Source organism: Erpetoichthys calabaricus, chromosome 2 (assembly GCF_900747795.2).
Source record: "Erpetoichthys calabaricus chromosome 2, fErpCal1.3, whole genome shotgun sequence".
Lineage (NCBI taxonomy): Eukaryota > Metazoa > Chordata > Cladistia > Polypteriformes > Polypteridae > Erpetoichthys > Erpetoichthys calabaricus.
In genome coordinates this window covers 314353835-314370556 of record NC_041395.2, presented here as the reverse complement: position 1 = coordinate 314370556, position 16722 = coordinate 314353835, and positions in this window count along the sequence as shown.

Sequence of the window (16722 nt, the reverse complement as noted above, 5' to 3'; positions counted from 1 at the left end):
TGCCAAGCCTTAAAATACTTACTTATTTTATCTCATTTCATAACTGTGTTTCTTTATTCATCGAATACATAGATATTAATCCAGTTTCTTCTTCTTCTTCTTCTTCCAGAAATGCAGTTACAATTGTGGTAACCAGGGCCCATTTTCAGAGGTCTTCTACAGCATTATAAGGGTCACTGGCTGCTGAGATGAAAATCCTGAAATCACAACTGATACTGAGCCAACTGAAATTGGAACTACTATGAGGAGCCCTGATCCTGAGCGACTCAGAGCGCTTCATCTGCCAGAACAGATTCACAAATAAAATACCACTCTTCAAGTTTTATTACACTCCAAGTTAGATGTTCTGTTTACTCTTGATCTGCCCCAATGGCATAGACCTCTTGGCTGGGCTGATGTAAAAACAACATAAAGATGCAACTACTTTTCTTAGACAAGATCCTCTTACATCATAATTTCAGCCCTGTACTGCTGACCTTACATTGCAACCATTTTTAAGCTTCTTGATATGCTACTTTTATGGAACTCACATCTAAAAAATGATTTATTTTCGGAAATTAAGACTACTTGTGTTATACTGCATGTAAATATTTATTAGTTGTTGATAATAATTCCTTAGAATCTACATTATTGTGAATTTCCCCTTGGGATTAATAAAGTATCTATCTATCTATCTATCTATCTATCTATCTATCTATCTATCTATCTATCTATCTATCTATCTATCTATCTATCTATCTATCTAATTTTAGGCTAGATCTATCCTGCAGCTCTGGTGTAATGATCTCATGATTCTGTTTTTATACTCTTTCTACTTTACTCCTCAGTAAATATATATGTATATTTGAGCCATTTAATTTAATAGATTAATTCAATATTAAAATTCACAAAAATTCCAAAAAAGAAGCTATATAAAGCTGAACATGAAAACACATTTATTAGATAGGTGACAAAAAAATGGCAAAGAAGTGTCAGGCCCACAAAACTAAAGAAGTTATAGTCTCAGCAAAAGTATCCAACCCCGGCCACCAAAGGCAGGCTTCAGTCTGCACAGGCGTAACTTTTAAAGTTCAAACATCTATACTAATAAAAGGCAAAGCCCTCACTGACTGACTGACTGACTGACACACTCATCACTAATTCTCCAACTTCCCGTGTAGGTAGAAGGCTGAAATTTGGCAGGCTCATTCCTTACAGCTTACTTACAAAAATTAGGCAGGTTTCATTTCGAAATTCTACGCGTAATGGTCATAACTGGAACCTGTTTTTTGTCCATATACTCTAATGGAGGAGGCGGAGTCACGTATCGCGTCATCACGCCTCCTACGTAATCATGTGAACTAAAAACAAGGAAGAGATTTACAGCACGAGTCAAACGCGGGAACGTAGGTAAATGACGTTAATTTTTGAGTGTCTTTTAATATTGTGTAAGCATACATATTAACACATGTGCAATTAAACGTGTGCATTTACGGGGTGATTTCTCAGGCTTAAAAGCTCGCCTTTTATTAAAGAGGTAAATGCAAACTGTTTTCATTCTGAAGGGCACAAACCACGTTAGATTTCATGCTCAAGAGTAAACTCAGCACACAGCTTGGTCATATTACAACCGGTTCATTTTCTTCAGTTTAAAAAGGTTTACTTTTCTTCTTAATAAAATTTTTAAAGCAGTACTTCGCCGCTGCGAAGCGCGGGTATTTTGATATATATCAAAATATGTTGCGTCATCACGCCTCCCATGTAAGCACGTGAACTGACCCACTGCCGTTTGCAATGCCATATTCGCGAGATACAAGTTTAATGAGAAGACAGGAGGTATGGACATCGTAACATCACACAAGACAGCGGCTCACGTGAAGTGACTGAATACAGCAGGAGTGATCACTTCGATGAATCAAACCTGTTCAAAAAACACATTACACAATTGATAAGGTACGAAAACAATATGAAACCGATTGTGGATTTGCGTACAGCCACTGAAACTTTCTGACAGCACGAGACTTCAGGTCACGTGTCTGCAAAAGAACGTCATTGAGGCAACTATTTTTACTGGCGGTGGCTCAGGAAAGAGAGTTTTTATTCCTCGCATCCCCGTTATACCCTCTGATCTCCCATTTCAATTCAAACGCCTCCAATTTCCACTAAGGCTCTGCTTCGCAATGACAATTATTAAGTCTCAGGGACAGACCCTACAAAAGGTTGGCATTGATTTGAGGCAAGACTGATTTTCACATAGCAAACTGTATGTTGCCTGCTCAAGAGTAAGCTCAGCACACAGCTTGGTCATATTACAACCAGAGGGGCGAACTGACAACGTGATATACAAAGAGATCCTTAACAAATAATTATTGATTCATTTTCCCTCAGTTTAAAAAGGTTTACTTTTCTTCTTAATAAAAATTTTAAAGCAGTACTTCACCGCTGCGAAGCGCGAGTATTTTGATATATATCAAAATATATCGCGTCATCACACCTCCCACGTAAGCACGTGAACTGACCCGCTGCCGTTTGCAATGCCATATTCACGAGATACAAGTTTAATGAGAAGACACTTTTAACTGCCGGGTCTTAGCTAACATTAAATAAACCTGTGGACATCGCAACATCACACAAGAGAGCGGATCACGTGAAGTGACTGAACGCAGCAGGAGTGATCACTTCGATGAATCAAACCTGTTCAAAAAACAAATAACACAATTGATAAGGTACGAACAGAATATGAAACCGATTGTGGATTTGCGTACAGCCACTGAAACTTTGTGACGGCACGAGACTTCAGGTCACGTGTCTGCAAAACAACCTCATTGAGGCAACTATTTTTACTGGCGGTGGCTCAGGGGAGAGAGTTTTTATTCCTCGCATCCCCGTTATACCCTCTGATCTCCCATTTCAATTCAAGCGCTTACAATTTCCATTAAGGCTCTGCTTTGCAATGACAACTAATAAGTCTCAGGGACAGACCCTACAAAAGGTTGGCATTGATTTGAGGCAGGACTGCTTTTCACATAGCAAACTGTACGTTGCATGCTCAAGAGTAAGCTCAGCACACAGCTTGGTCATATTACAACCAGAGGGGCGAACTGACCATGTGATATACAAAGAGATCCTTAACAAATAATTATTGATTCATTTTCCCTCAATTTAAAAAGGTTTACTTTTCTTCTTAATAAAATTTTTAAAGCAGTCTTTTGTTGTTGGAAAGTACCGCTCGAACTCTTTTAAAAGCAGAGACAGGTGGTCATGCACAACCTGTGAGAATTTTGAATCAGGCTCAGTTTCTTCCAAAACCCCTGCTAATGTTTGAAACATGTCAAATATCTTTCTGTTCACTCGGCGTCCCCACAATTCAAGTTTGGCTTTGAATGCAGCTACTTTGTCTGCCAACTTGAAGACAGTTGTCATTTTCCTCTGAAGTGACAGATTGAGTTCATTAAGCAGACTGAATATGTCGCACAAGTAAGCAAGTTTTGCGACCCAGTTCATGTCACTGAAATGTTCTGCCAGTTGTGGCTTTTTTTCTGAAAGAAATCTCCGCAGTGGTTTTTGTAACTCAAAAACTCTGGCCAACGATCTCCCTTTAGATAGCCATCTTACTTCTGTGTGTAAGAGAAGGCGTTTGTGCTCTGCATCCATCTCATCACAAAGCTGCTCGAACAGATGCGAGTTTAGGGCATTTGCTTTGATGTAGTTAATGACTTTAATGACATCGTTCAATATGCTGTTAAGTTCAGGTAACATTTTTTGGCAAGCCAACATTTCCCTGTGAATGACACAGTGCGTAGCCTCACATTCAAGTGCAACCTCCTTAACCCGAGCAATTAAACCAGAAATCCGTCCAGTCATGGCAGCAGCTCCGTCCGTGCATATGCTGACACAAAAGGACCAATCCAGTTTTCCTGATATGTAATCATTTAAAGATTTGAATAGTTCTGTGCCAGTGGTGTTGCTTGGCAGTGACAGTGCACATAACATGTCCTCATGCACATCCTCCTGATATATATATCGCACATAAACAAGTAGTATTGCCTTGTGTCAATATCTGTAGATTCATCAACCTGAATTGCATACCATGGTGACTTATTAATCCTCTCCAACAACTGTGTCTCAATGTCCTCTGCTATGTCCTCAATTCGCCTAGTGACGGTGCTAGCCGAAAGAGGAACCTTTGCTATCTTTTTAACAGCAGCCTCTCCTAGCAGTTCACGGCAAATGTCCTTAGCGGCGGGCAGGATCAATTCCTCACCTATGGTAAAAGGTTTCTTCAACTTAGCAATGCGGTTAGCCACTAGGTATGAAGCTCTCAGTGCACTCGTATTTGTTGAGGTGGTGGCCATTAGCAATTGCCTCTGTCCATCTTGTTCACGTTTTTTACTTTCAAAAAATTGCAAAGGCTTGTCTTTTAATGCAGGGTGCTTGGTCTCCATATGCCGAAGCAGTTTTGAAGGCTTCATAGCCTCATTTGCTAGCATGTCGCCACATATTATGCAGAGTGGGCTTGGTGCGTGAGAATTGCCTGTAGCGATAAACCCGTATTTTAAGTAGGAATCCTGATATTGTCTATTAAATGCAGCTTTCTTTTTCTTGGAAGTCGAAGGCTCTTCTGTCTCCTCATTGGGCCTTTTTCCCTTTCCAAAGAAGCTCTCCAAAGACGTTTGTTTTTTACTCATTTTTGCTAGCTTGTGGATTAAAATTACCCCAACCTTTTTGTGACCTAGGACCTTTTTAATTTGGGTAATTGTTTTCCGTGAACCGGGTTGGGGGAGGGTGTGGAGACGTGTAACAAAAGATAATGAAGTGCGCCATATATAAACTATTCATCAAGTGCGTTGCCTTATCACCACCTATGATGGAAGTGTTTTCCAAAATAAAACAGCCATCAGTTCGCCATGGTTGGGGACCCCTGCTCTATAGGGCTCTGCAGCTCCTCCCCACAGAACTCAACATGGCTTAACCAAACTCCAGCTCCCAATATCATGCCCTGCGGGAATCTGTGGTGCCACAGCCGCCCAGGGGGGCGTGTATACAATTATTTTGCCTGTTCTTGTTAATCTTCTGATTTTGACTTTTTATGTTTATATTTAAAGTTCTGTCCATCTCTTAATTTGTTTTTGCCAGGTTATTTTTGTCAGCAAGAAAGTTAAAAAAAAAAAATTGGCCATTGCATATGTATCAGCTCAGATGACTTGCTATCCTTCCAATCTGGCATTTTAAAAGAAAATCTTTCTTTTTTTCCCTCTGCTTTTCTCTTCTTTATCAGGACACTTGCCTGATGTTGTTGGAGGTGTTTCACCAAAGTGATCCATCACTGTAGTCTTTCCAGACATATCTGATTTTCCATCTATTTTCAGTTCAAAGGGGCTTCCAAATATCGATGTTTCTCATACAAATCAGGTTCTCAAAACATTCCAAGGTCATACCCTAAAAGTCATCTAAATATCAGTCTATTCCATCCAAGTAAAACTACCACACACTTGACTACCAGTCTGACACCTTCAGTGCAGTTACAGATGCACTTCTTTAAAAAAAAAAAGAAAAACAACAAAAATCTAAGTTTGTGAAACTTGACTCAGTTCTTCTTAATTGCATGGAATTCAAGTTAAGTAATGAAATTGCAAACAGCAAAATTATTTTGGGAAAAAATCTGCTTGAAGGAGATGGTAGTTCTACTTCACACACACCATTGCTGCTACTCTGGTTACTTTTTATAGCTGCATAGATATCAGGTCTGCCCACCATTCCATGGCATACCTGACTTGTGCTGCCATCCTACATGAGTCTTTTCTCTTTTCTGCCGAATTGATTGTTGTATGTGGATAGAAAACACATTTGAATTTCCGCTCATTGTAAATGTGACCCACAATCTGTTTCCGACCAACTCAGAATGTGGCCTGTGTGGTCTATCATGCACCCTGTATATGTGATGATGTCACAGCAGCTACTGATTATGACTTTTATTATTAGCCTTTTCTGGGTATGTTACAAAACTGTGAAGCCTTGTGCCTCTCATTAACGGATGTCTAGTAAAGCTCCCTAACCTAATTTACCAAATATAAGTTATAAAACGCTAGGGGTCACTGTTGCCCCTTTAAACCCAACAGACAGACGCTCAGGACCCAAGGTAAAAGCACTGAGAAGTTTTCTTTTATTATTTTCTTCTCAATAATAGTGCCCTAAACACCACAGCTACCAATAAACAGGCAAGTAATAAGCACATGCAATTCTCTCTCCGTCTACTCCACACCTCCTAGCGGATACCCTAAACTTACATTTTTCTGAGGTGTTTACAAGTGAGCAAGTGGATAACCTCCCAGAGGTAAACGGGACTACTAAAGAGGGATTTGGAAATTGTAGAGGGAGAAGTGCTGCTCAGATTAAATAAGCTGAAATCAAACAAATCACCAGGACCAGATAATTTTTACCCTCGAGTTCGTAAGGAGGCTAACGAGTACATATATAAACCCTTGACACATATTTTTAGGAAGTGACTGCGCACTGGAGAGATTCTGAAGGACGGGAAAATAGCAAATATCATCCCATTATATAAAAAGTGTGACCAGGCAGATCCAAGCAACTATAGGCCAGTAAGCTTAACATGCATCACAGGAAAATTAATGGAAGGGATTATTAAGGATAAGATTGAGCAACACCTGTCAAGGACAAGAGTTATTCTGAACAGTCAGCATGGGTTCAGAAGAGGGAGGTCGTGTTTTACTAACATGCTGGAATTCTATGAGGAGGCAACAAAAGGATACGATCAAAGTGGAGCACATGATGTTATTTATTTTTACTTTCAGAAAGCATTTGATAAGGTGCCACATGAGAGGTTGGGAATCAAATTAAAAGAAGTGGGAGTTCAGGGTGATGTTTTTAGATGGGTACAGAATTGGCTCAGACACAGGAAGCAGAAGGTGATGGTGCGAGGAACCTCATCAGAATTGGCTGATGTTAAGAGCGGTGTTCCACAGGGGTCAGTGCTAGGGCCGCTGCTATTTTTAATATATATAAATGATTTGATAGGAATATAAATAACAAGCTGGTTAAGTTTGCAGATGATACCAAGATAGGTGGATTAGCAGATAATTTGGAATCCGTTATATCATTACAGAAGAACGTGGATAGCATACAGGTTTGGGCAGATTTGTGGCAGATGAAATTTAATGTCAGTAAATGTAAAGTATTACACATAGGAAGTAAAAATGTTAGGTTTGAATACAGAGTGGGCGGTCGGAAAATCGAGAGTATACCTTATGAGAAGGATTTAGGAGTCGTAGTGGACTCTAAGCTATCGAATTCCTGACAGTGTTCAGAAGCCATTAAGAAGGCTAACAGAATGTTAGGTTATATAGCACAATGTGTGGAGTACAAGTCCAAGGAAGTTCTGCTCAGGCTTTATAACACACTGGTGAGGCCTCATCTGGAGTCCTGTGTGCAGTTTTGGTCTCCAGGCTACAAAAAGGATATAGCAGCACTAGAAAAGGTCCAGAGAAGAGTGACTAGGCTGAGTCCAGGGCTACAGGGGTTGAATTATGAGGAAAGATTAAAAGAGCTGAGCCTATACAGTTTAAGCAAAAGAAGATTAAGAGGTGACATGATTGAAGTGTTTAAAGTTATGAAGGGAATTAGTACAGTGGATTTGAAAATGAGTTCATCAAGAACACAGGGGCACAGTTGGAAACTTGTTAACACTAGAATTACTAGAGTCTACGAAAAAACTCATAGATCCGGCCCACCTTAAAACTGTTCTCAGGTCTCTTTTGTCTTCTAAATGCGCTGATTAACACGAGCAGCAAGCAGCCGGCTATTCCATCCCCCACCGCCACAGAACGTTCACTAAGTTTTCCCAGCTCATGCCTTGTTTGATTATCTGGGAGTGACTGAAGTGCTGGAGTTTTAGAGTGGAAATAATTGATCGCTATTTGGAACACACGCAGTTCATGTGTGTTCCGTTTCTACAGTAATCTGTGTAAACACATTTTTGAAACAGAAACGTTTTTCATATTTTAGTAGTAAATGACAAAATGTAGGCATGAACTATACAGTTGATCCTGCAGCACTGAATAAGCCCCCCAAACACCCCCCCCCCCCCAATCTGACGCTAGGAAACAGCGCAAGTACAGACGCAAACCAAATGTGATCAAGAGTCACCGGTTCGATCCCCACTCACTCCTATATTTGCCGTTTTCAGTACTAAGCTGCTCTTTTTGGGAGGGATGTTAGAGCTCGTGAGCTTATTCAGTGCTACAGGATCAACGCATATGTTGATCTTTTTTTCTTTCAGTAATAGTGGCAACATAAATCTACACCCGATCTGACGCTGTTCGTTTTCAAATAATATTGCATTAGTGCGATGATGTTTTCACATATATTGTCTCTTTCTGTCAGGTGTGTAATAGGAACCACAACATAGAGAGAAGCGTGTACACGTTGTAAATGTAGGAAAGACTATCCTTGCGTGTGTGTGAACAGTTAACATTTGAATCTGATGATTGCATATAGCGCTGAACTGACTGCTCTGTACTATTCTATCCTCTGCATGTCCTGGAGTACAAAAGAAACAGCATACAGCAACATGTGGGGACTGGCAAGATCAGGGAAAAAAACACGCAGTCACTGATTACAAGTGCAATATGTTATGCAAATGAATATGAATAACATGAATAATGTTGCATCCGTGCCACAAAGTTTTCCGAAATGTACTATACAGGTCATAAAACGAATAATTCCAAGTATCATATATACCTATGTCTGTGTTTTTTTTATTTTTTGACATCATACACCAGTGTACACTAATTCAGCATGAGCAGGAACACTCAATAAAACTGAATAAAAAAAAAATCAAGTGACGGTGAGATACGAAGAAGGCAGATTCACCAGCGTTTGTGTGTCAGCTTTAATCCCTCCAGATGAGAGAATGTCCAGTTCCATTGTCTCAAAACACCACTCACATCTCCAGTTATTCCGTTTCAAATAAAAAATAACAGTGTCAGATCCCTGGTTGTGCGGTAGTATGTATCGTGATTGTGATTTAGAGAGAATAAAAGTAAAAAAAACGGTAACTTTTACAAGTCCTATAAATGCACACCGTGTGTTACAGACGCAAACCCAATGTATGTGTGTACTGTATAATATAACAAAGGAGCAGCTCACTACTGAAAACGGCAAATATAGATGTGAGTGGGTATTGAACCAGGGACACTTGATTACAAGTCAGCAAATTTTACAGCTACGCCACAGAAGCTGTTGTCTATTCTTTGAACCTTTTGTGAAAGTGTTTACTTGATCTTTGGACTTCAGGCTTCATACACTGTATAGTTTATGCCTACATTTTGTCATTTACTACTAAAATATGAAAAATGTTTCTGTTTTAAAAATGTGTTTACACAGATTACTGTAGAAACGGAACACACATGAAATGTGAGTGTTCCAAATAATGATCTATTATTTCCACTCTAAAACTCCAGCACTTCAGTCACTCCCAGATAATCAAACAAGGCATGAGCTGGGAAAACTTAGTGAACGTTCTGCACCGGTGGCTGATGGAATAGCCGGCTGCTTGCTGCTCGTGTTAATCGGCACATTTAGAAGACAAAGGAGAGGTGAGAACGGTTTTAAGGTGGGCCAGATCTACAAGTTTTTTCGTAGACTCTGGTAATTCTAGTGTTAAGGGTAAATTTCGCACAAACATTAGGAAGTTTTTCTTTACACAAAGAACAATAGACACTTGGAATAAGCTACCAAGTAGTGTGGTAGACAGTAAGACTTTAGGGACTTTCAAAACTCGACTTGATGTTTTTTTGGAAGAAATAAGTGGATAGGACTGGCGAATGGCCTGTTCTCGTCTAGAGTGTTCTAATATGCTAATGTTCCTAGCAAGCTTTGTCCACTTCCACCCGACTCTTGCTCACTTGCTGGGTCTTCAGTAGTCCTTTATATAGTTCTTGACTCGGAAGTGGTTCCGGGTCAGACAGAGAATTAAAGTTTTTCGTCAGCCCGAAGTACTTCTGGATTTCCATCCTCATGACTTGACAATACTTCCGGGCTATAAGGGAAGCACAACTCCTCCGGTCCTTCCACTGGCAGCACCCACGGCACCCAACAGGGCTGAGATAACGAACTCCAGGTCCCAGGATGCCATGTGGGAATCCGGGGCACTGCTATACTCCAGGGGAGCTGCCATCTAGCATCCTGGAGGAGGCAATGTCGACAAGTAGCTGCCTTCCCCCATCCTTTCATTCTCGGGGCGTCCGAGTAGGGTTGAACAATGAACAATCAGAAGTAAATGAGTAGGTATAGGTAGGGGTGACAGTTCATCTAGAGCAGGGGTCCTTAATTATGGTCCAGGAGGGCCGCAGTAGATGCAGGTTTTCATTGCAGCCAGCTTCGTAATTAGAAACCAGGACTAGCAGATGATGACTCTTGGTATTTAATTGTATAGCCAAATTAGTGATAACATTTTTCAAAGATAAATCTTTATCCCACTGTAGATTTGTTCATTTTCTGACAACATTATGCAAATGTTTTGTGTTTCGGAACAGAACCTCTTGGTCCTTCCCTTCTCTTTCACATTTATTTCAAAACATTGTATCAAAACATATATTTCATGTGCATGTACACAGGTTTAAACAGAAGCACGTTAGATGGAGAGCTGGTGGTTCCTTTGTCATTTGCACCAAATTGTTAACTTATGGCTGGTGTCAAAGAAGAGACAAGTGAGCCACAAAAAGAGTTGGGGCAGCCACCGGTATATTGTTTCCTGGCTGCAAAACAGTTAAGTGGTGTGTACATTTGAGTACAGATTTGAGTTCAGAACAGAACTGTCTTGATGAGGCAAAGATGGCAGTTTTAAAGGAGAGGACAGGAAGTGATGTCATCTGGGCCTGAACCGGAATAATGTCATCAGTGCCTTAACTGGAAGTGACGTCATCAGCCCCAGAAACCAGAAGTGATGTAATCAGGGCCGGAAACGGAAGTGATGTCCTTAGAACAGGGCGAAATTTCCCATAAGCATTGTGCAGTGGAAAGAGAGAGAGAGGCTCAGTACACTCTGCCACCCCCTGGTCTGGTGTGGAATTATCCTCATTCAGACCCTTTAACTGGCTCCCATGCACACGTGTGTGACACTCGTTAAGAAAACAAACAATTAAAACCTCAATGCAGCTGTTTAAAACTAAAATAGGTAATGAAAAGATTTTGAATTATAACAACTACAACTACAACTAAGCCCCAAAAACACATTGCCTTTGTAGTACATAGCTGGGTTCTAATTAGGAGACTGGTTAAAGCAAAAACCTGTAGCTACTGCAGAGTTCCAGTATGCAATTGAGGAGGCCTGATCTAGAGGATGGCTAATTCTTCTTTAGGGTGACTGTTCAAATATTTGCATGAAAAAATAGAAAAATCTGCTGTGACCACTGACATGGCTGGAAATATAAAAATCGATGCTAATTATTAAAACAATGGAGTTTTGACAAGCTGGAAGTTTTGCACCCTGACCTAGAAAAACCTTTCCACCAATGTAAAATTGCTGTAAACGTTTCAGGAAAACTAGAAGGAACATCTCCAGGAGAAGTAATGTTGATTGCTCCCATTGCGGACTGAGGTGGATGCAGTGAAATTCACCTGTCTCATAACATGCCACTGTGATTATACAGCTGGGTGCTTAAATTAACAGTGGGTCTCAAAACCGAGGATGCCTAGAAAGAAAGCAAATCATTCCAGTAACTAGACTAAAGATGACAAACAATAAACGGCTTTCCTTCAAAGGTATTTTTATTAAACGTTAAATAGTTTAGTCAGTAAACAAACTATTATTACTACTAGTAATGTGTCAATCTGTAAATCTCTGATCTTCAATTTTCTAGTAACAGCATTTAGATTTTCTAAGCCTTCAACGACCTTCTTGCCCTTAAGTTAAGCTGCATAAGAGCAGTTTATTGATTTCTTCCGCAGAATTGTGTGAAATAAATATCTAGCTGAAAAAATGTGATGTGCAGTGATTACAGCAAAATCTTTCAGTTCATTTAGAAACAGTTGTATTATCGGAGGCAATCAAAACAGAGCAAATCAAGTGCCTGCCTATTAATTATAGCACTTCTTTGAGCCCTTTCTTCTTTCATTTATACACATTTGAACCCCCTTCTGCCGTTAAAGGCAGCGAGTAATAGAGTAATCATAGACTAGCTATAGATGTATCTTAATGACATACTGTGTAAAGTAACGTAACATTAACTTTTCAGCTTTCCTTATATAACTTTGTTGAAATGAATTAACATTCACTACATTAGACTTTGAACCTTGTTACTTACAAAGTATTCATTGCGTAACAAACCCATTGAACTGATCCGCAATTATGTTGGCTCTTTCAGACTAGCATCCTATCAACTGGTGGAGTGCTGAGGCAAACTCAGGTAATGATCGTTATTTAAAAGTACACTAGCCAACCCGTGGCGTAACATACGCCGCATAATTATGTATTGATGGGTGAACACTTGCTGAACGACACAGTTGTCCAAATGGGGTGGGTTTGTAGATACCAGTGTGAGTGAATGAAAAGATGGAACTCTGGAGAGAGCAACATACAATTGTCCGTGACTGAAAGCGGGATCGTCTGTGACGATGGAGGCCACGCTGGTGAAAGTTACTTCGTCGGTAGGGATAAGTTTCAGCACTTGTTAATTAAGGTGTAGCCAGTCTTCGTTGTTGACGCTTAATATAGCTTGCGTACTGAGTTGTTCTGGAGTCACAGTTGAGAAACACTTTTTTAATGTCTTTTAAGCACAGGGAAAAAAATTAACATGTGAAACATCCGTAATGTAATAAGCCACCAAGAAAAGTAACATTGCAACAATGCACGCTACGATCCGATTGCTGTAAACAGAAGTGAAAACAAAATCGAGGCCGGTGCATTCTTTAACTGCCTTGTAGCGCAATGGTAGTGCTACTGTTTTGCAGTAAGGAGACTGTGGAAGATTTTGGGTTCGCTTTCCGGTTTCTCCCTGTGTGGATAGCGCTTTGAATACTGAAAACACGGTATATCAATGTAATGAAGTATTATTATTCTTATGTGTCCAGCGCTCTGTCTCTTGCGCGCCTGTATGCGTGTGTGTGTCGCTCGCTCTCTCTCGCTCGCTGCACGTGTTCCTGCAGGGATACCAGTAAGTGAATGAAAAGATGGAACTCTGGAGAGAGCATCATACAACTGTCCGTGACTGAAAACTGGTTTTGGCAGATACATGCACATCTTTTTGAAAGTTTGGCCCTGTGCCTTATCAATTGTCATCGCAAAGGCAAATCTAACAGGAAATTGTCTTCGTGTTAAAGTAAAAGGCAAATTATCTGCGACAAACAGTTTTACACGCTGCATACCAACCCGTGGCGTAGTATACGCCACATAATCACGCCGCTTTTTTAATGTTTTTTAAGCAGAGGGAAAAAATGAACATTTGCAAAATCCGTAACGCCGCTTCAGTAAGTACAATTCACACGTGTTTAATTTGTCAGACACTTTTTGCCAGCCGTCTTTTCTGGTTTGGGCTGCTTTTGCAGTGTTACCGCTTGTGCATATTAAATCTTGAAATCCTTCGAGTAACTAATTAACTAACTAACACCCACCCACCCAGCTTGTGAGAAAAAAATGTGCCCATTCTTTCATCATTCTGTTGCAGCCTATCAAAGACTTGCTGATCATGTTTTCTAGACTCAATATACAGTGGAACCTCGGTTCACGACCATAGTTCGTTCCAAACCTCTGGTCGTAAACCGATTTTGTCGTGAACCAAAGGAATTTCCCCCATAGGATTGTATGTAAATACAATCAATCCATTCCAGACCGTATGAACTGTATGTAAATATATTTTTTTAAAGATTTTTAAGCACAAATAGAGTTAATTACACCACAGAATGCACAGTGTAATAGTAAAAACATTGAATAACACTGACACAAACACCCAGGCTCCCTGCTCAGCTGCATGGGCAGGCTCTCTCTGTCTCAGCAGCAGCCTATCCCCCCCACCCTCTCTCTCTCTCTCTCAGCAGCACGTGAGCCCCTCCCCCTCTGTCTCTCAGAAGCACGCAAGCCCTCTCTCTCTCTGTAACATTGCAGCAGTTGTATAAACACTTTTTTTTTTAAATGAGTTTTAAGCACAGGAGGAAAAAAAGGAACATTTGAATCAAATCCGAACTTTATTTAAAAGCCAACCAAGATAGTAACATTGCAGGAGTTCACCATTTTTAATCAGGCAACTGACAGTAGTGGAGTCAGGCACAGAGAAGGTCAGCTGCTGAGAAAGCGTCTGGACTGTTGTAGGGCCTACATCGGTGAAGCAGGTGAGACGCTAATGAAAATGAGGCACAGGGCTTATTGGTTTTTAAAGACTGCTTCCTTCATTGTGTTTTAACCTCAGTTTTAAAAGATTGTGCTGCTCTCTCTGTAGCGCTGCCTGTGTGTGCGTGGCTCTCTCTCTGGGGCTGTCTGTGTGTGCCTCTGTCTCTCTCTGGCGCTGTCTCGTGGCTCTGAGGTGCATGTGGATCGTAGCAGGGAGGAACTCGACTAACGTGGTGATTGGTGAGTTTTTGCGTCCGGGTTGGTGGTCGTGGCTCTAGCCAACTCACGGCGTATCTTACGCTGCATAATTATGTATTGATGGGTGAACACTTTCTGAACGACACAGTTATCCAAACAGAAGTGAAAGTAAAATCGAGCGTGGTGCGTTCTTTAACAGCATTCTCTGTCTTGTAGTGCAGTGGTAGTGTTGCTGCTTTACAGTAAGGAGACTGTGGAAGATTTTGGGTTAGTTTGGGCTGCATTTGCAGTGTTACCGCCTGTGCATATTAAATCTTGAAATCCTTCGAGTAACAAATTAACTAACTAACACCCACCCACACACACACAGCTTGTGTGAAAAAATGCGCCCGTACTTTCATCATTTTGTTGCAGCCTATCAAAAACTTGCTGCCCCCAACTCAACGTGGCTCAGAGGTCCATGTGTAGCGTACAACAGATGAACATAAATGACGCCGTTTTTTCCGAGGCGTCGCGTCCCAGTTAGTGGGCGTAGTTCTGCGAGTTGTCGTCGAATCCAATGGTCATAGAGTTGGTGGGCGTGGCTCCTTCCTACTTGTCGGCGGCTTAGTGAATCCACACCCTTCCTGCGTGCTTTCATGGGTGTCTTGTTTTGGTGTGCGTGCTTTCATGGGTGTCTTCCCCCTCTGGCGTCGACTTTGTGAATTATATATATAGATTATAGAGTTACAGAGCATCTGACATTTAGCCCAATTTAGTGCACCAAGTGTTGTCTTTGTGGACCTGGAGAAAGCATATGACAGGGTGCCTCAAGAGGAGCTGTGGTATTGTATGAGGAAGTCGGGAGTAGCAGAGAAGTATGTAAGAGTTGTACAGGATATGTACGAGGGAAGGGTGACAGTAGTGAGGTCTGCAGTAGGAGTGACGAATGCATTCAAGTTGGAGGTGGGATTACATCAGGGATCAGCTCTGAGCCCTTTCTTATTTGCAATGGTGATGGACAGATTGACAGACGAGATTAGACAGGAGTCCCCATGGACTATGATGTTTGCTGATGACATTGTGATCTGTAGTGATAGTAGGGAGCAGGTTGAGGAGACCCTGGAGAGGTGAAGATATGCTCTAGAGAGGAGAGGATTGAAGGTCCATAGGAACAAGACAGAATACTTGTGTGTAAATGAGAGGGAGGTCAGTGGAATGGTGAGGGCGCAGGGAGTAGTTGGCGAAGGTGAATGAGTTTAAATACTTGGGATTCAACAGTACTGAGTAATGGGGATTGTGGAAGAGAGGTGAAAAAGAGAGTGCATGCAGGATGGAATTGGTGGAGAAGAGTGTCAGGAGTGATTTGTGACAGATGGGTATCAGCAAGAGTGAAAGGGAAGGTCTACAGGACGGTAGTGAGATCAGCTATGTTATATGGGTTGGAGACGATGGCACTGACCAGAAAGCAGGAGACAGAGCTGGAGGTAGCAGAGTTAAAGATGCTAAGATTTGCACTGGGTGTGACGAGGATGGATAGGATTAGAAATGAGGACATTAGAGGGTCAGCTCAAGTTGGACGGTTGGGAGACAAAGTCAGAGAGGTGAGACTGCATTGGTTTGGACATGTGTAGAGGGGAGATGCTGGGTATATTGGGAGAAGGATGCTAAGGATAGAGCTGCCAAGGAAGAGGAAAAGAGGAAGGCCTAAGAGAAGGTTTATGGATGTGATGACAGAGGACATGCAGGTGATGGGTGTAACAGAGCAAGATGCATTGGACAGAAAGATATGGAAGATGATCCACTGTGGCAACCCCTAACGGGAGCAGCCGAAAGAAGAAGAAGAAGTGCACCAAGTGTTGTAAAATAAAAATCATCATAAACTAAGAAAAATTAGAGCTGAGCTATGTTGATCATTAATAAATCAATGACAGTGGCCTATTGGCTAATGCACTGGACGTTAACCGATAAGCTTGCCAACCCCAAAACTGAGTCACTGTGTGACCCTGAGCCTGTCTGTGCTCCAATAAATAATGATGGTACTGTGCTCATACACTTACTTGAGGTAATGTTCAAAACGGATAGGTGCCACAGTCATTTGAAAAAGAAAGTAGACCCTCTTTCAATTCTGAGGTTTTATTTATCAGGGCATAATATAAAATCATCTGGTCCTTAGCAGGTCCTAAAATAAGGTAAATACAACATCAGATGAACAACAGCAC